General features: G+C 40.4%; 1 protein-coding gene across 1 annotated transcript in view; it reads left to right on the forward strand.

Annotated features, from left to right (window-relative positions):
* Positions 1–23,417, forward strand: part of GRID2IP (Grid2 interacting protein) — a 152,159-nt gene that overhangs the window by 18,574 nt on the left and 110,168 nt on the right. The window lies entirely within an intron of this gene.

The following is a 23,417-nucleotide window of genomic DNA, read 5'->3' on the forward strand; positions in this document are numbered from 1 at the left end:
GAGAGAGAGAGAGAGAGAGAGAGAGAGAGAGAGAGAGAGAGAGAAGGGGATGGTACCTTCTTTTGGGAGCATGGTATTGAAATCCAAAACATCACAAGTGAAGTCAAGAGAAGAATGAATGTTCACTGGCCTCTCCAAGATGGAGGCTCTCAGAGGAACTCATTGATGAGAGAAAAGGGCCAGAATGTTTGCAGGGGAAAGGAGGGAGAAATGTTCAAAAGATAGAATGTTGAAGGAGTCTATGGATGTTCCAGCCTGAGGACACGAGGCACGTAAGGAAGTTGAGACATGGTGGCAAAGTCCAGAAAGTCTCAGAGTCAGGAGGGGAAACTTTGTGGGGGATTATGGCACATATAAAAATAACAGCAATGCAAATGGTGTGTAAGTATATTAGAGAGAATAAAGATTTTTAACCTAATACTATATGAGATGTTTTTAATAGTATGTGGAATTCTAAAATATGCAGATTGTAGATAGGGAGAATATTTTAGATATGAGGAGCCCTTTGAACAAAGTTATATGGTTTGTGTTGGGGAGGGTACATTGTTCAGTTCTGACTATAATACACAGTCAGTGGTGAGAGGCAAAGTTGGTAAGTACTCAGTTCTGACATTCCAGTTCTGACATTCTAGGCCCTGTGCTGTAATGGCCTATTCCCTATGGCCTTACCAATGGTGGGATGACCCAGGGTTACAGATGAGAATTGTCCATGGTTCTGGCTGAGTGGTATGGGACTCAGTGCTGATGGGAGGCTAGAGTGTTGGTAGGACTGGTAGATTAGCAGTGGGAAAGATCATGACAGTGAATTCTTTGTCCATGAGGGGAAGCATATCTTCTGGAACAAGACCCAGTTACTGGACTAGGGAGCATCATTTGATCAGTCAACAAGATCCATTTATTTATTTATTTTTGCTTTTTGGAGGGGCAGAGGCAGGGCAATTTGGGTGAAGTGACTTGCCCAAGGTCACACGACTAGTAAATGTTAAGTGTCTGAGGTTGGATTTGAACTCAGGTCCTCCTGATTCCAGGGCCAGTGCTCCATTCACAATGCCACCTAGCTGCCCCAAAGCAGTTATTTATTAAGTGTCTGCTATGTGCTATGCACTGGAAATGCAAAGACAAGAGCTAAATAGCTGCCCTGGAGGAGCTTACAATCCAGCTTGAGAGACATGTGCATATAAAAGGTTGACTTATGTATATGTGTACATATGTGTGTGTGTGTATATGCATGTGGTGTGTGTGTGTGTGGCCAGCCTTTGTTGTCTCTCCAAGCTGGATACACACACACAAAAATGTGTGTATATGTATACATACACACATATTTATATACACACACAAGATGCATGATGGTCAGAGTGATGGACCTGCAGTCAGAAAGACCTGGTTCAAGTTCTGCCTCAGATATTTCTTGGCTGTGTGACCCTGGACAAGTCCCTTGATGTCTCTAAGCCTCGATTTTCTCATCTGTAAAATAATGAATTTGGAAAAGATGGATCTAATGTCCCTTCCAGCTCTGAGTATATGATCTATAAAGATAAATTTTGAGGAGAAAGAATCTCACTTCAGTGGCTTGAAAAGTAAGGGGAGGTTAGTCAAAGCCAGTAGTGATGAGCTTGCTCCCACTTTTTGAAACCAAAGAATTTAAAAATCACTCTAGTCTAGATACCAGTTTCCTACCATGCTAACAGAACTGAAAGGGGAAAAATAGCATCGAAATAGTAGAATATGAAATTGGGACAAAAATGAATAGTAAGATGGAAGAAGAGGGGAGTCTTACATACCTTATTTTTTATGATTAAAGTTTAATTGTTGACTTTTGTTTTTACATCACAATTATATCTGACTTTACTTCAGTACACACGCACACATATACAATACACACTTACCCCATACACATACCTTCACACATGTACCCAAGCAAACCCAAAATTGATTCACCTCTGAATTTCAATATTTACTCAGCTTCCAGACCAGGGGCACTGTGTGGAGCAAATGAAATAATATATGTATTGTCCTTCCTGTCCTGGTGGATTCTAGGGATTAGCATGCCTCAGCACCACCAACCCTATGAGAATGAGGGCAGGTGTACTCCAGGCACCAGGCTCACTAGGGATCATTCCTGAAATGCATTTTCTCCTCCCCGCTGCAACTTAGAGTCCCTAGGTACCTTTAGCTCTTAGCCTAAAGCACTTCCTTTTACCTTGGGTCTTTCCTAAGCCTCCCCAGCTGCTACTGCCTGCCCCCACCAAATTACCTTGTATTTATTTTGTATATACTTATAAATATACATTTGTTTCCTTTAATAGAATGTAAGCTCCATCACCTAGCAGTGATTGGAACACACTAAAGAAGGTGCTTAATAAATGCTTATTGGTTGATCAAAAAGAGCTGCCATTAACCCATCCAAAGACCAAAGCATAATTTCTTCTGACTAGGAAAAAAAGTACTCCAGTTCTGGAGGTGTAAACCATTTTTTTTTAACTCTAAAATAGACCTAGACACCCAGTAAGGCAAAAGGCAGGGGATGGGGGAGAGGAGGGCGTCTATTGACTGATGACAGTCTTTTTCTCACTATTTCCCAAGTTTTATGAGAGACAACATGCTGAAGAGCAGTGCTGTCAAACCCAAATTAAAACGGGGACCACTAAATCCTACATAAGGCCCTATAGGCTGCATATTGACCCAGAAAAACATATATTAACTTTATCTATAGTCTAGTAAATGTTTCCTAATTACATCGCAGCAATGAGGCCTGCTGGCATGTATCCTGCTATGTGGTGGATGGAGAACTGGCCTCAAAGCCAGGAAGAACTGAGTTTAGATTCTGTCTCTGACAAAATGTATGACCTTGGGCAAGTCATCATCTCTCAGGGTTCTAGGAAACTCTTTAAAATTATAAATTGCAGAGAAGGTGCAGAACTGCCTTAGTAGAGAAAGTTTCCTAGACCATAGGACCATTTCTTAATCCCTAAACTCTGAAGGAGTTTGGGCCTTGGCCTGAGGGAACTTTACCCAGAATGGGGTAAGAGGATTGTGGGTGGGAGAGAAGAATGGGAAACAAAAAGGGAGTGAGAGAGACACAAGTTTGGGGCCATGGAGAATGGACAGGAGGTTGCCAGTCCTGAGCAGAGCCATGAAGATGATTTGGGTACAAACTATGTCATCTGTGAAACCGGTGCTAAAGTTCCAACTTGGGGCCAGGGAGGAAAACCAGAGCTATACCTTTGTACCTTTCCAGAGAGAGTGAAATATGTTGTGGGTTATTTATTCACTTTAACCCCTCTATTTTACTGCTGTGCTTACTAAGCATCAACTTACATTCTAAATGTTTGTTTCTTAGGTTAGTAAATATGTCAAAACTGTTGATCAATGAATTTAAAGCTGTATTTTGTATCTGAACTTAGTTAATGTTTACAAATAGAGGAGGAAAGGGGGAAAGAGAGGCTCCTTTCCAGAGACATCTTGCCTGAGTTAGGCTGGGGGCTCAGAAATCCTGTTTCAGAACTGTTAGGGTAGGGATGGGGATGGGGAAGAGCAAGTATTGAACCATTGCAGGGTTCCAAATCTGGCAAAAACCCCAGAAGCCAGGTACCCCTAGAAATAAAATAATGAGCTAGTAAAGGACCTCAGACTGTGAAGGGAGCAAAGAACAAAAATTTTTATTTTCCTTTTCCCAGGCAGCTTTGGTTTGACCTGCAAGGGATTCGAAAAACAAACAAAAACCATGCCCCCAAAAAGGGGTGGGGTGAGTTTCTTGCAAAGGCCCCTGAAAGTGAGTCAACTCAGGGGAAAAAAAAAACCCTTGATAGCTCTAAGATTTTTGTTAAATTTTATTTATTTATTTATTTTTTGAATTTAAATTTATATATTTACTTTTAGTTTACAACATTCAGTTCCTCAATCCCTTGAGTTTCAAATTTTCTCCCTATCCGTTTCCTTCTCCCTCCCTGCATGGCAGCATGCAATCAAATATAGGATCTACAAATACCTTCACATTAAACATTAGTCAAGTTGTAAAGAGGGATTAGAAACAATGGAGTGAACAATGAGAAAGAAGAAATTTTAAAAAAAGAGAGAGTTGCTCTAAGATTCTAAGTGTTACCTTTGGTAATTTATTAATGTGCTTTGTTTTTATGTTACTTGTGGTTGTGGTTTGTCCTTTGTTCTTGAAGAGGACCATGACATCAGGAAGATGATGCCATGACATGCAAGTGAATTGGATTTAAGTGAGGGAGGGCTGTGCAAAGTCACCAGCTTCACTTTCTCCTTCAGAGCCATTTGGATCCAGTGGCCAGATGTAGATCAGGACAACTGGAGATGGCCCCTTTTATTACTTAAATTTTCTCTCTTTATACCTCCCTGTTGTCACAGAGATTTATCCCATTTAACAAAGTTTTTTTTAAGAGAAAAAAGAAAAAGAAAAAACCCAAACAAAACTGATCAAAATTCCCAGAAGCTCTGGCCTTCCCTCTACCTGTAGGAAGTATCTGGGTGAGGGAAAGGCTGGTGTCCTCATTAGGGCTACTGACAGCATCTGCTGCTTTTAGGCCATTGCTCAGCCATCATTATAATTGAAAGAGCACCTGTCCAAGTCAGACAGGTTTCAAAAAAAAAAGTCTGACACTGTGCAAGTTTCCACATCTATAGACACACCCTCCCCTCTGAGTGGCAGAACAGTGGCCCCTCTCTGTAGACAGTGAGAGCTTTCTCACCAGGAGCTCCATACACAGAAGAAATCACTTGTCTCAACTCTACCAAAATCCACAAAGAATCAGCTTGAGGCAGTTTCATTTCCACATCCCTGCCATCTGTGTCCCTACTCAGCTCACACTAGGTATAGATACCTTGTGAAATAAAACCCTTTGCAAACCATAAAGCATTATCCAAATATGAAATAGTATTGTTATTTGTAAGGATGATTATTTTTGACACTGCACGTGTCAGAGTTCTGTAATCTCTACAACTCCTAGAACAGTTTCCGCCCAGGTAAAGCCCAAAGTAGAGGGAAGGAGCAGGTGTGATGAAGGATGCAGCTGAAATCTACCTTGGGACACCATCATCGTTACCACTCAGACACATAAGACTTTTCTAGTGATATATGTGTGTGTGTGTGTTTGTATAATACTGGGGAGCACTTACACATAGGGAAAGAGAGATAGGAACACTAGAGACGAACTGAGCTTTACATATACAAAGAAATCTCTTTCTTTTTTTTTTTCCTTCATGATAGTCAGCTCTGTAATCACAACATAATAGGCCAATCTATAATAAACACCTTCTCAGAAGCTCTGACAGTCTCTGCTTTTACCAGCTGCCTAAAGGAAACCTCCAAGTTGGGGAAAGGCTGGTGCCCTCATTAGGGCTACTGACAGCATCTGCTTGCTTTTCAGGCCATCACTCAGTTGAAAGAGTTTTCAGATCAGACTCCAAGCCTCCCCTACTTCGTAGCTATGTTACTATCTATGGGCAAGTCATTGAATCTCTCTATACCTCAGTTTCTCCAACTCTAAAATAGATTTTGCACTTCCTACCTCAAAAGGTTATTGTGAAGAAATGCCTGCATCCTAAACTTTAAAGCTCTATGGATCTTTGAGTTGCTATTAATATCATTCATTCTCCATCTACTTCCCCTAGAATATCTTTATTTCCTCTGCCCCATCTCCGTTCTATTAAAGCTGCACCCCTCCTGCAATGATGCTGTCAGGCACCCTGCCCGAGCTTTCTGTATGGGCATTTGTTGTTTGCAGAGCAGTGCAGCAGATAAATGCTCAGTTTAGCTGCTACCAGGAACAGCTGCCTGATTGGATCTTTCTACTGCCCTAGCTCTATTTATTAGGATCCTGCTGTTGCCACAGCTTGACTTTCTTCCTTTGATGGTCTCTCTTCATTTCCCCCCCCTCGAAATTCTCCTCGTGATGTAACAGTCATTGCAAGGTATTTGTTTGCAATACAACTCCTGGACTCAGCGCAGACCCTGAGCTCTCTGCCTGATGTGTCTTTTGCTTCCATAGACACTGGGGCTTTCTCCAGTTTTTCTTCCCTTTCCCCTCCACATGTGGATTTCCACCCATTTATGCAGTCATCAATTCTTAACAAATAATGATTTGCTAGCATTTCCCAATCTATTGGCTTTCCTGGCACCAGGGGATCCTGCATGATTGGGGTTTAGCCTTCTGCTGCCCTGTATCCTTCAGGGGGGTAGCCACAGTGCCCAGTGGTAGTTTTGTACCAGAATGGAGATATCTGGCACAAGCAGGAAGTAAAGATGAGCTGCCTTGGGTGAGTAGTGATCCAAGTCATTTTCTGGGAAAATTTAGGGTAAAAAAAATGAAGTTATTTTTGCAGTTTAATTTGGGGGAGGTAATTATGTGCTCTGCACTGTAAAGCTTGTTCAGCAAAAGGTAATTAATATGTAACCCTATCCTGGCCAATGCTTGGAGAGAGGGCTGGGCAGAGAACTGGTAAACTGCAACCTGTTTCTCAGCCCAGGTGTAGAGCCTTATTCTGGAACGGTTCCTTTTTAAGTACTAAAAATGCAATCCTTCTAGGCTGACTAGTAAGGATTTGCATGCAATGAATTGTAAGTGAGGAGAGGGCTTAGACCAAGCTATCTTTGCAATTCTTTCCATCTCTAATATTCTATGTTCTGTGAAACTAAATTCTCTTGAGTCTACCATTTATTGTTCCAAATCCCTTTGCAGCAATATTGTATTCTTTGTTCCAATTTGCCTTGCAGCTATTTTGTTCTATGTTCTTTGTTCTAAATCCTCTTGCAGTTCTACCATTCTGTGTTCTATGTTCCCCATTTCCTTCTAGGTCTAACATTCTGTGGTCTGTTTTAAGGTCCCTACCAACTCTTACCATTCTATGTGCAAAGGTACCTTTCAGTACTAGCATTCTATGATTTTGAAATGCTTGGTGGATTTTACTTCATCTATAAACTTGCTGGGGAGGGGGCTGAGGACTACTTTTGGAGCTTGGTCACTTAGGAGTCTCAATTTCCCCCAAGAAAAACTTGGCTCTCTTGAGGGATGTTTTTATCCTTGAACTCAGTCTTTTAATGATGGTTTAAGAACAATCATTCCCTTCCCATCCCCCTAACTTGATGAGCATGACAGGAAAATTGCTTGAGATGTTATAGTAGGAGAGACTTAGAAACCATCTGTGCTGCCAGATGGAAATTTTTACTTAAGCAACTAGGGTGTCAGTGCTGTGGATTATGTGTTTGTGTGGGGGTGGGGTACAGGGGACTTGCTTCTACATGTTACATTTGATTTGTTTCCTGCAAAACTGGTGCAAAAATTCACTGAAGTGATCTGATGTACTAGAAATTTAGAACTCCATCTGGAAGAATTGCCTCATTCAAGTGCCCACACATGCATTTACTAGGCTGAATCAGTAGTCACACAATTGCAATTGTTTCCCACCTTCATTCGTTCGTTAGTTCATTCATTCACTTAAGAAATGTTTATTGAGTACCTCCTATACACGTAGTGTTGAGGGAGTACAAAGATGAATAAGACACAGTTTTCGCACTCTAACAATAATAAGAATATTAAGAAACCACATGCATATACTGATTTAAGGGTTACACAAAGACTTCTGTGAGGTGGCTAGTGTGAGCATTAGTATAACTATTTTACAAGGGAGGAAACAGAGTCCAAGAGAGGGCAAGTCCAATCTGTTCATGGTCATCAAGCTATTAAGTATCAGAGATAGGATTTGAATCCAGGTCTCCTGAGTCCAAATCCAGCCTTCTTTCTGTATACTAAGCTGTCTTGTGCCACACTTATGGACTAGCTGGGGAGATAAGACTCAAACACACAAATATTGACTACACAACAATAATACAAGAGAGGTCACAAGGTAATACATTGTAAGTGGTATAGACAGTGAGTGTTAGAAGGGAGAGATGGTTGTGACTTACAGAGTGGTCCCAGGAGGCTTCACGTAGGAGGTGGGAATCAAGTTAAACCACTAAGATCAATGCAACAAGATGTGGCTAGGCAAGAGGAGGATATTGCAGTGGTGGAAATAGCTAGGGTGAACAAAAATATCCCATATTTATAGAGTGCTTTAAGGTTTGTAAACACTCTTCCTTACAATAAGCCAGCAAGTAAAGCAAACCGGGCAAGTATCCTGAGATACTGAGATATTCTGAGAAGTCAAGTGAATTACCTGGGACTGCTCAGCTAGTAAATGAGACTTCAGATAAGGGGGCTTGCCCATTGTCTCACAGCTAGCAGAAATCCCATTGTGACTTCCCACAGGCTCTTCCTTAAACCCAAGATGGGGGCAGTTAGGTGGTGCCACAGTGCACAGCGCATCCAGCCTGGAGTCAGGATCACTCATCTTGAGTTCAAATCTGACCTCAGATGCTTACTAGCTTTGTGACCCTGGGCAAGTCACTTCACCTTGTTTGCCCAAGTTTACTCATCTGTAAAATGGACTGGAGAAGGAGATGGCAAACCACTCTAGGATCTTTGCTAGAAAAACCCAAAGAGTTGGACATGACTGAATAAAGTCTGAAACACACCATCACTTATTAGCATCTTTAGATTCCTCCAAGCTCTGTGCCACCTCCTACAGGAAGCCTTTCTTAATCCCCTAACCTCTTGTTCTTGGTGCTCTCTCCTGCTCCAAATTATCTTAGATTTATTTATCCATTTACATATTAAATCTTACACTGAAATGTAAGCACCCTGAGAGGAAGAACTGCTTTTTAATTTTGTTAACCTAGTTAACTAACCCCCTAGTTATTTTCAGGTCATCTCTCTGTTAGAATGTTGACCCCCTGAGGGCAGGGACTGTGCTTTTTTCCTTGTTTTGTACCTCTGCCGCTCAGCGCACTGCCTGACACATATTAAATGCTTAATGAATGCTCCATGGCTGACTGATTGTTGAATTAGTTTCTGAGACTGGGTTTATTTAACTCCATGTATTCTAAAACCAAGTCCAGAATGCCTAGCCACTATCCCACATTGCCTTCACATGTCACCATTTTTCTTAAAAATTATATTTAGTTAGTATCACCTAGAGGATTGATATAAATTAATAATGTCAAAAATCATATGGAAGGGGATCCCTGCCAGAAGCATACTGACTTAGAAAATTACAAATCTGTTTTATCTGTGTTGTATTGTATTTTTATTTAATTTGTTAAACATTTCCCAGTTACATTTTAATCTGATTTGGCTGTACTCAGGAGCACAGGTCAAGAGTTTGACACCTCTGGTCTAAATGAACAGTAATACTTCTAAGCTTTCCAATTCTAAGATTCTTCGATTCTAAAATTTGATGATCACCTAGCTGGAAAGTTGATATGTATTCTTCTTTCCCCCAAAGGAATTAGGGATGGAGTTAAATTATAAATATCAGTACCTGATACTTTAGTGATCAGTGATCTAGCTATAGGATCATGGTGAGTAGAGCAGGAAGAGACTGCAGAGAATCATGACTCCTTGTTTTATAGCTGAAGGAGACTCGAGAGATAATCTTGTCTAGTCCTCTCATTTTATATATCACTGAGGCCAGAATAGGGTGAGTGACTTGACCACAGTGATATAGGTAGTATTAGAGAAAGGATTCAAACCAACATTATTTTGTCCTAAATCCAGTGACCTTCCATGTCACTGTGGCCACTCCTTTGACAGATGATATGTCACAACTCCTTCCCACCTTAGACACTCCTACTGAGTTGCTAAGATCTTCTTATATTTATAATATATATTTTTATAATGTTATATTTATAACCTTTTATAAACATAGCTAGCATGATCTCCACATGATCCATTTCCATCTTATTTTTGTTAAAGCCTTTTTAGGTTGGTGCTTCCTCAGTAACCCACTTAAGTGTGGGTTAGAGAAGCAGCCCCTCTGACTAAGCCCAGCAGTAGTTTTTATCCTTCAATAGCAGATTCTGAGTTGGAACTGATGGCCAACCAGTGTAGCCCTTCTTTGGCAAGAAAGAGAGAAAAATAACCTCTTGAGACAAGAGCATTGGTTTTGGAAGCAGAAGACCAGGTTTGAATGCCAACTCTGATGCAACCTGTATGGTTTTGAGTAAGGCCCTTATTGCCCCAGGCCTCAGTTTCCTCATCTGTAAAATGAGAGGTTGGGCTAGATCAGGGCTGGGGAACCTGCAGCCTCAAGGCCACATGTGGAGACTGGACTAGATGATCCCTAAGGCTCCTTAAGGCTCTAAAGCCTGTACTAACCTCTGTGGTGACCTCTGAAAGAGGGAATGTGGATGATCAGGTAAGAAGTTAGAGAATCAGCTTTTTACCCATGGGCTTTGTCTGGGAGCTGAGGTTTTAACTCTGTGCTTTAGTTTTTCAGGAGTTAAATAAAACCAATAATATTTTCCATCAAGCAGTGTTCCTTTTTTTCCCTTCTTTTTAAAAATATTCCAAAGTAAAAGGCATGATATAAAGACAGGAAACCTGAGCTCAAAACTCATCTCTATTTGCTAATTATGTGACTTTAGCCATGTCAGTTAACCTTAGTTTCTTTATTTGTAAAATGAGGAAATGGTGCTAGATTTTAAGTTTATTTCCCACTCTTAATCCTCTAGACCTTCCACTCTCCTCTCTCCTCCTTCCTCCTTCCTCCTTCTTCCTTCCTCCCTGTCTCCTTACTTCTTTTCCTCTCTTCTCTCCTCCTTCTCTCCCTCCCTTCCTCCCTTCTTCCCTTCCTCATTACCTACCTACTTTGTACACACACTGGGCTTGGGACTATGGAGAATATAAAGTCAAATGAGAGTGTTCCTCTTTTCAGGTTAGCAGAGGAGATGAGATTTATGGGCAGATTAACCATAGCACAAGCCAGAAGAAGTGCATAGAAGAGGTATAAATACAGTGCTCAGGGAGTTGAGGAGGAAAGATTACTTATCTAACATATCGTTTATATATTGTGAGCATATAAATGTCACAGTGAGGTATATGAAGCTAGAGTGCCAAACTTGGAAATTGGGAAGCCCCGAGATCAAATTCTGCCTCTGAGGGGCAGCTAGGTGATGCAGTAGATAAAGCTCTGGCCCTTCCTGGGCAAGTGACAACCCCAATTGCCTCCACTCCTCCCTCTCCCCCCAACACACACACAAAACCAAAAACCAAATCCTGCCTCTGGTACTCAACTAGCTATGTGACTAAGGGAAGGTCATTTAAACTTTTGCAACCTCAGTTTCTTCAGCTGTATAATGGACAGAAGGATCCATAGTCCCTATCTCCCAGGCTGTTGAAAGTTTAGATGAAATAAAGTATGGAAAATGCTTTGCAAATTATAAAGCATTATGCAGATGTCAACTGTGATGATGATATTATATGCAGTGTCATCATTTGGGAAAAGATAAGTATTTCACATTACAATTAGCACCAAGGTTCCAGTTGCCTCTGACACTGGTTATTTCTGAGACAAATTTTCACACCAAATGTTATCAAGTATTTTTGCTCCCTAAGCAATGCTGGGGAACAGAATCTGCTTTGCTAATTCCTGATCCAGAATTAGGAGCGCAGGACACCCTGAGCTCTAATTACAATTGACATTGGATTCTTGCTGATGCAATAAAGGGACATAGTATGTTACTGCCTAATCTTAGTGGAAAGAACCTTGGGCTGGGAATCAAGAGACCCAATTCTAGTTCCCACTTTGCCACTGACTCACTGGGTGACCTTGGGCAAAATACTTTCCCTCTCTGGCCTTCAGTTTGATCATTTGTAAGGTTGGACTGGTTGGTTTCTGAGGTCCCTTAGAGCTCTCTTATAGTCTGTGATTTTAGCCCCACCAGACAACCTGGATGGCTAATCCTCAGTTTAGTAAATATTGATGGAATTTCATGAGTGCCTCTTTGTAGCAATGGAGTTTATGGTCCCTAATCCATTGTAATTCCTGCCTCCCCTCATTCCTGCCCATCTGTTCAGCTGCTGTATCCTCTGGGGGAAGGGAGAAAGTCCTAGTGAACAAGCCTGAAACAAGAAGTATTGGCTACAGAGTAATTTCACCCTTCTCCTATTTGTTTCTTGGGGAGGAAGGAATTACTTTCCCCTTCATCAAGGGGCCTTTCCCTTGTGCTGTGGGAATATGACTCTGTCAGGAACTTCAGCCCCCACAGGAACAGTTAGTGCTAATAATAAAAAAAAATCACTTTAATTTCTTAGGCTTTGTTGATATTGTGCTTTTCAAGAGGAAAGTACATTCTTTAATGGGAGAAACTAAATAGAATGATAATGGTAGCCCATGTTTCTATAAGCTTGGCTTTCTCCCTTTTGTGAAAGCCTGCATATATACCCCATACTTCTGCAAATTAGAATCTTCCCATTTTACAGATGAGGAAAATTGAAGCTCCGAAAAGCTAAGTGCTTTGTCTAAAGTCATATGGTGAGTAGGAGGTTGAAATTGGTTATGGAACCCAGGACTTTTGATTTTTCATCCTGTTGCCATTCTGACATGGTAACAGATAAAGCAGTTTGATAGGATTCAGTACCATTCCACTCCTAGGATTAGAGGTCCCTCATTTTACAGATGAGGATACTAAGGTGAAATGACTTTGCTCAAGACCTTTCTCCTTGGACTTCATGCTTTGTCAGCATTTTCTGTTTTAATCTTTTAAAAAATCTTTTTGTTGTTAATTCAACAATCTTCAGATAAGAAGATCATATAAGAAGCTATGAACTTCTACCATATATAGTTTTGGTTTAAAAAGAAAATGCGTACACCGACAGTCTTAGATGCTTTACCAGGGAGTAACCAATTTGTCTTTTCTGGCTTCTTCTGGCCTTCCCTTCTTTCCCTTTGTGCAACTTTAAATTTATTTAAAATTTGCTTTATTGTTGCTTTTTTTCTATCTCAATCACTGCCTACCAATTGTACCCCCCCCCAAAAAAAAAACCCAAAGTCCTGTCTTTTAACAAATATCTTTCATCAAACTTCTGAAGTTTTCTAGAGTTGTTTCCCTTCTTTATGAATTTTGTGGGCAGGTTGGTGGTCTCTGTTGATCAACACGCGGGGCCTCATGCCAGTCTAACCTAACATCCTAGCCACGTGGAGAATACAATCTATCCTTATAAACACACCCCACAGAATACCTTTCTAAAAGACCTGGAATGTCTCCTTTTCTGCCCCACTACCCTACCTCTAAAGTATCTTTGCCTTTTGAAATCCTGCCTATGCTTTTTTTAGCAGGCATTAGCCTCTTTTTTGTGTATATAACATGGACCCCTTTGGCACTCTGGTGAAGCCTCTGGACCCTTTCTCAGAATAACATTTTTAGATGCATAATACAATAATGATGATGATGGTAGCAAAAGTTATCATTTACATAGTGCTTTAAGGCTTGCAAAGCACTTTACCATTATTTTATTTGATCCTCACACAGCCATAGGAGGTAGGTGATACCATTATCTATGTTTTACAGATGAGGAAACTGAGGCAAAAATGACTGAGTTGCCAAGGGTTCCCTAGCTTAGAAGCATCTGAGGTCAAATTTGAACTTGGATCTTCCTGACTCCAGGTCCAGTGCTTTATATACTGTAGTACTATGCTTCCTCTGATAAGCAGGATTACAAAAGAAACCAATCATATTGAAACAGTCATCAAAATATTAAACATACAGGTTCACAGACCCCAGGTTAAATGTCCAGCTCAGTTGTATTGGCCCCCCACTAAAAGTGATCCTCTTTTTCCTGGGGACTAGCACTTTGCATTTCTCTTTGATACTTGTTATGATACTTGTTACAAAGGTAGCGTATGATAAAGACTTCTGAACTAGGTCAGTCAGTCAATAAACAATGAACTAAGTTCCTGCTGAAGTAACTAAGTGACATAGTGAATAGAGTGCCAGGCCTGGAGTTAGGAAGACTTATCTTCCTGAACTCAAATCTGGCCTCAGACACTGATTAGCTGTGACCCTGGGTAGTTCACTTAACCCTGTTTGCCTCAGTTTCCTCAACTGCAAAATGAGCTGGAGAAGGAAATGACAAACCATGCTAATACCTTTTCCAAGAAAACCCCAAATGAGGTCATAGAGAGTTGGACACTACTGAAACTGCTGAAAAACAGCAAAGGGAACATGAATGAAAGAGGCATATCAGGAGTCCTTGAAGGGCACGTATGTGGAGACGTGTGGTTCAGGGCAATTCATGCTTCTGACTGCAGAATTGTCGATGTTATCTGAAAATATCATGCTGTTTTGTGATATATTTCAACTCTGCTCTCTGATGGGCCTCTTCACTGATTTTATGGTCACTAAGCTGTGCCCTGCCCACATCCATTTTGGCTTCAACTATTAAGGCTCTTCTGGTTTATTTAAAATTTGTCAGGGCCAACTGCAGTTCTCTGTTGAATTTACTGGGAATACAGAGGCTAGAAAGCCTCTCCCTGGCAGAAAGAACTATAATTCTTTTATGGTATAGCCAATCCAGCCAGGCAGCCAACAAAAGTGAGAAAAATGTCACAGGCATAGTTTATCTTTTTTAGCCTTTTTTTTTTCTCATGGTATCTACTCAGTCTCCATTCCCAAACAATTACCTGACTTGGAGTTAGGAAAAAATTTAAAATTGCTACTAAATCCTTGATTTTGAGTCTGCATCTCCAAACTTTATTTTGGAGACTCCATAAAACCTATGTGATAGTTAATCAATGAGGTTAGGTGAAGAAGGCAACATCATTGAGCTTCCTTGTTTATTGTTTCCACCTTTATTGTGCACACTTGACAATGACTTCTGTACAGTATTTGTCAGCACAAACTTGATCATTCTCCTTTTACATTAGTGTGGTCTTTGTGGTCTTTACATCATTTTCCTGGTTCTGCTTTTCCTCCCACTGTGCATCAGTTCCTACAAGTCTACTCATATTTATTTGAATTCCTCAGTCGTAATTTCATACAGTGTAATAATTATATTTAATTATGCTCAGATACCAGAATTTATTCAGTTATTTCCCAATTGATGGATATTCTGTTTGTTTCCTTTTTTTCCTGTAAAATGTGCTGCTAGGAATATTTTGGTATAAATATAATTTTTTTACTATTGTTTTTTTTTTCCTTCTTGACAGAATATGCCCAATTGTGGAATCTCTGACCAAAGAATATTAACAGTTCAGTGATTTTTCTTGCAAAATTCCAAATTATTTTCCAGAATGCTTAGACAAATTCACGACTGTCACTACTATCATAGTATTGCTGCCTTCCAAAAACCCTTTCAACATTAACTATTTCCATCTTCTATGATCTTTGCCAATTTGATGGATATGATGTGAAAACTGTGTTGATTTAATTTATATTTACATTATTTATATATTTATTTTGAATTTATTTATATTATTTATTATATTTATGTTATTGGTGATTTTGAGCATTTTATATAGCAATTGATAGTTTCCATAGCTTTATCTGAAACAGTTCCTATCCTTTGACCACTTACCTAATGAGGAATGGCTGTTGGTTTTATGTATTTATATTAATTCCTTGTGTATCTTAGAGATTAGATTTTTATAAGAGATATTTAGTCTGAAGATCTTTCCCAGTTAAAAGATTTTCTTTTTCCTAGCTGCATTGATTTTGTCCATGCAAAATGTTTTTTTCATTTTATGTAATTCAGATTGTCTAGTTTATTTTTTATGCTCAGCTCTCTCCCTTGCATGATTAAAAATTCTCCCCCAACCATAAATCTAAAATATGGCTGTTTGTATCCTCTAATCTCATCTAATCTCCTTTAATTTCTTTATAATATTACTTTCTTGGTCTAAATCTATGAATCTTTCCTATGAACTTTCCTTGTATATCTAAATTTAGAATGTATTTGGAGCTTATTGTGGTATACAGTATAAGATGCAAATCTAAACCTAATTTCTGTCAAATTGCTTTTCATTTTTTCTAGCTCTTGTCAAATAGGGAGAGATTTCCCCAGTACTTTGTGTTTAGGGTTTATCAAACTCTGGGCTACCCTGTTACATTGCTTTTGGGTCCTCTTTATAAAGCTGGTTCTTTGATCTTCTTTTGTATTAAAAAAAATAGTACCAAATATCTGATGCCTGATAATATAGGTTGAAATCTGATACTTCTTAGGGCCCTTCATTCCTGCGTTTGTCATCATATTTAGATCTTTTGTTTTCCAAATAAATTTTGGTACTATTTTGTGTAGTTCTTTCTAAAGAAGAGGTTCTTAAACCTGCATCCATGGATAGATTTCAAGGGGTCCATGTACTTGGATGAGGAAAAAATTACATTTTTATTTTCACTAACCTCTAACTGAAATTGAGTATTTCCCACAATTATTTGAAAACATTATTCTGAGAAGGGATCCATAGGTTTCATTAGACTGCCAAAGATGTCCATAACACAAAGTTAAGAACCCCTGCTCTAAAATAATCTCTAGATAGTTTGATTTATATAGCACAAAGTCTATAACTTACCTTGACTACTATTTTCATTTTTATTAAAATGGCAATGGTTCCAACCATGAACAATGAATATCTCTTCAATAATTTAAGTCCTTGTTTCTGTCAAGATTATGTAGGATAAGGTTGTAGTTGGATACTTAAAAATGCAAACATTTGTAATATTTCCTGTAAGAGATGAGCTCAATAAAGGTAGAATGATTGTTGAGCAGTACATGACTCCTTCCCTCCCATAGCCACCACCCTGGTGTAGGCCCTTTACATCCATGGGCTATTTCAATAGCCTTCTAACTGGTCTCTCTGCCTCAAATTTCTCATCACATCAGATCATCCTCTTATCTGTCAAAGTGATCTTCCTCAAGACAGGCCTTAAGTTTTCACAGATCAGTGTTATGTCTGTTGTTTGTGGGCAATAACTCAGTTGGTCATAACATTCTTGTTCTAGTGTGATTTGTTTGTTGAAGATATTTTGAGGTATGTATTAATGCCTTTGAGTCTCTCTCTTTTCTTAGCATACATTAAGTATTTTATATTCACTGAGTCCAAATGATTTGGCACATCATTGGAGAAAAATTACATGAGAGAATGAACTATTTAATGAGTTTTTGGGTTGAACCATATAATTTAATGTTATTCATATATATCAAGTTATTAATAAGATGTTTTGGTTTAACTGTCTCTTTAATTTGGAAGCCATATTTAGTTCTGTTGAGGAGACATGATAATGTATTTAAAGCTAGGTAGAACCATAATTGGGCTTAAAATGTCTTCTTGGAAAAATGACATCTTTTATGTCAGTTATCTTTGACATTGCTATGTTTCTGACTTGTTTTAAACAGAGGACAGTTTTCCACAGACATCAAATTTTCTATTTGTTCTCACTATTATGGCAGCTGGTCTGGTGTGGCAGGATCCCTGAAACTTTTTCGAATTGGGCTGAGGGCATTGATTAGATCATTTAAAATAAAATACTATAGATAACAGGAAGCTACTGGAATTTATTGAATGAGGGAATGAGTATGCTTTAGTATAATCACTCTGGTAGTGGAAGATGGACTGAAGAGAATGAGGGATAAAGACCAATTTGTAGGCTATTGAAATAGTCCTGATGAGAGGTGATGATGGTCTGAACTTGGGTGGCGGCCATATAAGTAGATATAGGAGAGGTAGAATTGACAACTGATTAGATAGGGGGAGTGAGGGAGAGCAAAAAGTTGAGGATAACTTGCTCTGAGTCTGTCACAGGGTAACTGGAGGGTTTGGTGGTGGCCTCAATAGAAATAGGGACTTGTAGAAGAGGGAAGGGTCTTGGAAAGATAAAAAGTTCTGTTTTGGACACGTTGAGTTACAATGCTGAGAAGAGCAAAGTGACCTTTTTCCTTTAAGCTGAACCAAGAGTTTGGGAACAAGAGAGGGTCTCTCTAGAATGCCTCATATTTAACTTTTGGTGGGAAGCAGTGGAAGGCAATCTTCCATGCACTTAACCCTGTCTACTTCTCTGCCCCTTCCTTAGGCTGACAAGGCAGAATAAGAGGAATTCTGTCCATCTTCCTTTTTTCCATTATTAGAAGGGAAGGGAGGTGGAACACAGGGATAAGTTTTCTTTTGGAGCCCCAGACCCCACCTTTTGGTAGAGAGTCATGTTGCCCTTGCCCTGGCCCCCTTGTTCTGGCACAAAACTATAACCACATACTTTCATTATTACTATAAGAGCACCTGCCTCCCTCTGTGGTTACCTTGGCAACTCAGGAGTCTTCCAGCCCTGCAGGATCTCTGAGCCATTGTGGGTACCTCCTCCTCCAGCTCATGTCAACCCTACCCTATCACAGCTCTTCAGTTTAATGCCCTCCAGCCCATGCTCTCAGGAAAGCATATTTGGGGGTTAGGAAAGATACTATGAGCTGTTTCCATGAGGACACTTCACAATTAGTCCAGGATTAGTGGCACAAAGGTTTATATGAGAAAATCATTTTGTGCATAAAAGAAATGCAAAAAGAATGATGTTTAAGATCACAGTGCCTAGCCCTACCTCAGTTCTAAACCCTTGAAGGCAGGCTTATCTGTAAGCCAAGCTCTTTCAGAATGCCCAGCGTCAGGTGTTTCCTATCAAAGAAAGAAAGGCAAAGCCTGTAAATTTCACATGAAAGGAGGACCTTTTAAGCAGCTTCCTTCTCCACTAAGTTTTTCTGTCTACACACACACACACACACACACACACGCACACACATGCGCACACGCACACATGCACACGCACACACACAAACACTTTTGTTGTCCTTTGTTTTCAAACAGGACCAAAATGACATCACTGTGTTGAGTCAGGTCACAGTGTGTCTGACTGTGGTTGATCAGACCAATATGAGCTTGGAATGCACTACCACAGGATGGACACAAATAGTCCATGTGAACATTTGGAGTGGATGATCAAAATGTGCACATCTTGCATTTCTTTTGAGCTACTTCAGTTATGCTTTGCTCATAGAGCATAGCACCTTCTCTGATGAGGTCCCCCCGTGCTTGCTGCATGCTGTGCCAGTGTGTCCCCACGTCATGCAGTCATTTCCAAAGTTTTTCAGAGAGACTTTGAGAGTTTCCTTGTGTTGCTTTTTCTGACCACCATATGAGGGCTTGCCCTGTGTGGGCTCTCCATAAAATAGTCTTTTGGGCAAGTGTACATTTGGCATTCGAACAATGTGATCAGCCCATCAGAACTGCACTCTCTGCAGTAAAGTTTGAATGCTTGGCAGTTTTAATTTGAGAAAGGACCTCAGTGGCTGGTATCTTATCCTGCCAAGTGATCTTCAGAATCTTCCTAAGACAATTCAAATGGAAATGATTCAGTTTCCTGGCATGGCGGTATTATGTCGTCCAGGTTTCACAGACATACAACAATGAGGTCAGGACAATGACTCTGTGGACCTTCAGTCTGGTAGTCAGTCTAATACCTCTTCTCTCCCACACTCTCCTTCGGAACCTCCTAAACACTGAGCTAGCTCTGGAAATGCATGTGTCAACCTCATCATCAATGTATACATCCCTGGAAAGTATGCTGCCAAGGTAAGGGAACTTATCCACAGCATTCACAACTTCTTCAGTTTGCTGTAATCAATGGTTTCACATATGGATGGCATAGTGTTGGCTAATGGAGTGCCTGTATGTTTTGGTGTGAATTGTTAGGCCAAAATTAGCACAGGCAGCAGAGAAATGATTCGTACTTTTTTGCCTCTCAGCTTCAGAGGCTGGATTGAGCCTCTGAATCAGAATCATCTGCAAACAAAAATTATGTACCAACACTCCTTCTCTTTAGTCTTGGCTTATAGCCTTTCCAAGTTGAGGCAGTAGCTAACCATGTTTGCCCTCATTGAAAGTGTTTGACAACATAGCTGAAAATATCATGCTAAAAAGCACAGGAGCAGTCACACAGACTTGTTTCACTCCATTGGTGACTGGGAAAGTGTGAGAGCATTCCTGAAATTGATGTGCAATACTGGTGAACTTCTCTGGGCAACCAAACTTTGATATAATTTTCTATAAACCCTCATGATTGACAGTATTAAAGGCCTTGGTCAGGTCTACAAATGTGGTGTACAGACCTGTGTTCTGCTTCTGGCATTTCTCCTGGAGTTGTTGGGTAACAAACACCATGTCAACTGTTCTCAGCCCTTTCCGCAGTCACACTGGCTATCAGATAGATGACCATCTTCTAGGTGAAGGATCAGACTATTAAGGACGACTCTGGCAAGAATCTTGCCAGCAATGACTAAGAGAGCGACTGCTCTGTGATTGTGACAGGATAATCTATTTCCTTTACCTTTTTTTAGAGATGGACAATGAAGGTGTCCTTGACCTCCTGGGGAAAAACCTCCTCTTGCCAACACTATGGAAGTATTCTGCCCATCTCTCCAGGATCATGTCCTTATTACTAAACAATGTGACTCCATCAGCACTGGGTAGCTGAGATGCACCATATGTCTTTGGCCCACAAATAGCCTTTAGGGCATTATAAAAGCACTTTGGATTGTTACTATTAGCATAAAAGAGAATTCCATCTGCCTTCTTACCGAGCCAAGACTTCTGCATCCCTCTAAGCTTCAGTTGTACTTTACTCTTGATGAAGTTAAATGCTGCCTTCTTAGAGATGGATGAACTATCCTGCTGATAAATCCTGTGGAGTTCTCATTTTTCATTTATCAGCTTCTGAATTTCACCATCATTTTTGTCAGACCAGTCTTGATGTTTGTAAGTATTCTGACCCATATGAACAAATGCAGTGCTATACAGCAAATCTTTGGAAGCTGCCCACTCCTTTTCTGCTCCACTGTTGACAGCTGTGTTTTGGTTCTACTTTCCCTCCAAGTTAGCAACAAAGTGTTCCCCTCAGAGGAGTGCTGTGATCTGTTGATGTGAAGTCTTCTGGTAGTCATTTTGCCTTGGGGCCACTGCTTTTGTCGAATGCAAATATTTAGCTTGGAGAGGAACCGTCTTTGATCAGTCCAGCACTCTGTGCCAGCAGTGCCTTCATCACTCTCACATGCTGTCTGTCTCTTCTACTTATAATCACATAGTCTATTAAATGCCAATGTTTGCTGCAAGGGTGCATCCATGGAATTTGATTTCATTTAGGTAAACAGAAGACAGTGTTGGTGATGAGAAGGTCATGAGATGCACAAGTCTTCAGTAATAAGTGACCATTGCTGTTGCTGTTTCCAAATCCATTCCTCCCAAGGACTCCCTGCCATGTCTGGTAGTCTGAGCCTACCCTAGTATAAAAGTCACTCAGAATTATAAACTTGTCCTCTTTTGGCACATTAATGATGAGAATCTCCAGGTCTTTACAAAATTTTTCTTTTGACTTCATCAGGTTCATCATGGTGGGAGCATAGGTACTGATGATGGTGGTATGGTGCTTTCCTGCAAGTGGCAATCGCATTGTCATGAGCCTGTTGTTCATTCCTTTTGGTAGGCATATAAGTTTGTTGACTAGATTAATTTTGATTAGAAAATCCAGCTTCATGGCGCTCCAGAAAAACATGTATCCAGCTCTGACGTCAGTAAGCTGGCCTTCCTTTTTCAGCTTTGTTTCACTCAGGGCTGCTACTTGGATGCAATATTTGTTGAGTTCTCTCACAACAAGAGCTGTTCATCTTTCAGGTCTACTGGATTTTGTGCTGTCTATAAATCTGTGCACATCCCATGTACCTATGGCAAGTGGAATCATCTCTGCATAAAGTTTTGTACATTTTTTGTGTGTGTGTTTCAACCACATGGTGGGATCCCTACCTGCCGCAGTAATCAGGTGTGAGCAGATAATTTTCAGGGCACTTTTTCTAGTCCCTTCCTCACACCGGGAGGTGAGTAGTACAATCTTCATAAGGCTGCTCAGATACACAGGGAGTGCCAAGTACCAGTGCTTTTTCCAGTGAGAAGACAGCCCTGTGATCTGGGCTGCCTGTGTGCAGGGTTGTGACTACAGCTCCCGGTGCATTTGCACCTGCTGCTTCATCACTTACCTGTCATCACAGGACTTTGAGATAGGTGAAAATGGTGAAATGGTATGGCTGACTTCTTTTAATTTGTGCATAAATTAGATTTAAGTGAGGCACAAAGTTGTCAGCCTCACTCTCTCCTCCAGAGTCATCACAGTCCAGTGGCAGGACAGAGTCAAGATGATTGGTGGTGGCTTGAGATGCAGCGGATGACCTTGGTGTCTTCGATGTCTAGCCAAGCTCTAGGCAATCCGCAGTGTCTATTTCAGCTGCTTTCACAGCCATTGGAATATATTGTTCTTATCCATGCCTTCCACCAGGGGAAGTCTTCACCCCGCTAACTCACTGATGGGTTTGAGACCCCTTGGTTACCTCAACCTGGTTTAACCTATCTGCTGAAACAGTTTACTGTGTGTGGCTGCTGTGCATGCTTGCTGGAGCCACGGGTGAGAGTTAGGTGGATCAAATAGATACCAAAGATGGAAAGTGGCCCAGAAAAGGGCTCAGCAGCCCTCACACCAGAGGTGTTAGTCTCCCCTGAACACACCCTACACCCTGTATATGTATATGTTTGTGTATGTGTGAGCCTGTATATGCATTCTCATTTTTCTATTATTGGCCAACCAGTGAGAGCTAGAGTGATTTGGGTTTAAAGGCATAGTCAAGTAGCTCCACTTGAATCCCAATGGGCTTTATCAAAGCCTGGTTTTTCAGAGCTGTATTTCAACAAATCATACTGTATTTCACTGCATAATTGTCTCACCCTGTTTTTGTCTGTGAGTGTGTGTGTATGTGTTTTTCAGTCCAAAAATTGGTTATCACCTTTCTTTATGTAATAGTTGCATGGCATGATATAATTCTGTTTGTCACACCACTTGAAAGGTAAACAGAGCAGCAATGCATTCACCATTGATACATGAATACCATTTATCTCTCACCCATTGCAAGACACAAGCCTAGAGTTCTCAGCACACATGCATTGTCAATATATTTCCAAAAGCCGATTTGCATGGTTTGGCACTCAATCCAATGAAGAGCCATAGGCCCCGGGGGAGGGGGAGGGGAGGTGAAACTGCCGTGAATGACATGATTTAGTAAGACTTGCATCTTCCCAATTTTAACACATATTTACGAATATTCTGTGACTCCTAATCTTGCACCAAGGACAATTTAGTAATACATGATTTTTAAGTAATGCTGGCAGTTTTTAAAAGCTTCACATAATGGTCACACCCCAATTTTTGGCAAAAGAAATTAGCATAAGATCTGTGATGATTATGACGTGAAATAGGCAAATCAAAACTACACAAGTCAAAAGGTTGTCTTAGTTTTTTTGGGGGGGGGATGATAGAATTAATAAATAGGAAAGACAAAAAATTTAGCCCCTAAACCCCAGGATATCTTGTGAAGAATAAATGATCAAAATTTATACTCCTTTCGACAGAATACCCACATGTAAGAACATGACTCCCCATGTGGACACAGGGAGAGGAGGAAGGAAGGAAGGAAGGAAGGAAGGAAGGAAGGAAGGAAGGAAGG

Source organism: Petaurus breviceps, unplaced genomic scaffold, assembly GCF_028583685.1.
Source record: "Petaurus breviceps papuanus isolate PSGF00001 unplaced genomic scaffold, PetGlider_PUasm1.0 138, whole genome shotgun sequence".
In the NCBI taxonomy this organism is placed as follows: Eukaryota; Metazoa; Chordata; class Mammalia; order Diprotodontia; family Petauridae; genus Petaurus; species Petaurus breviceps.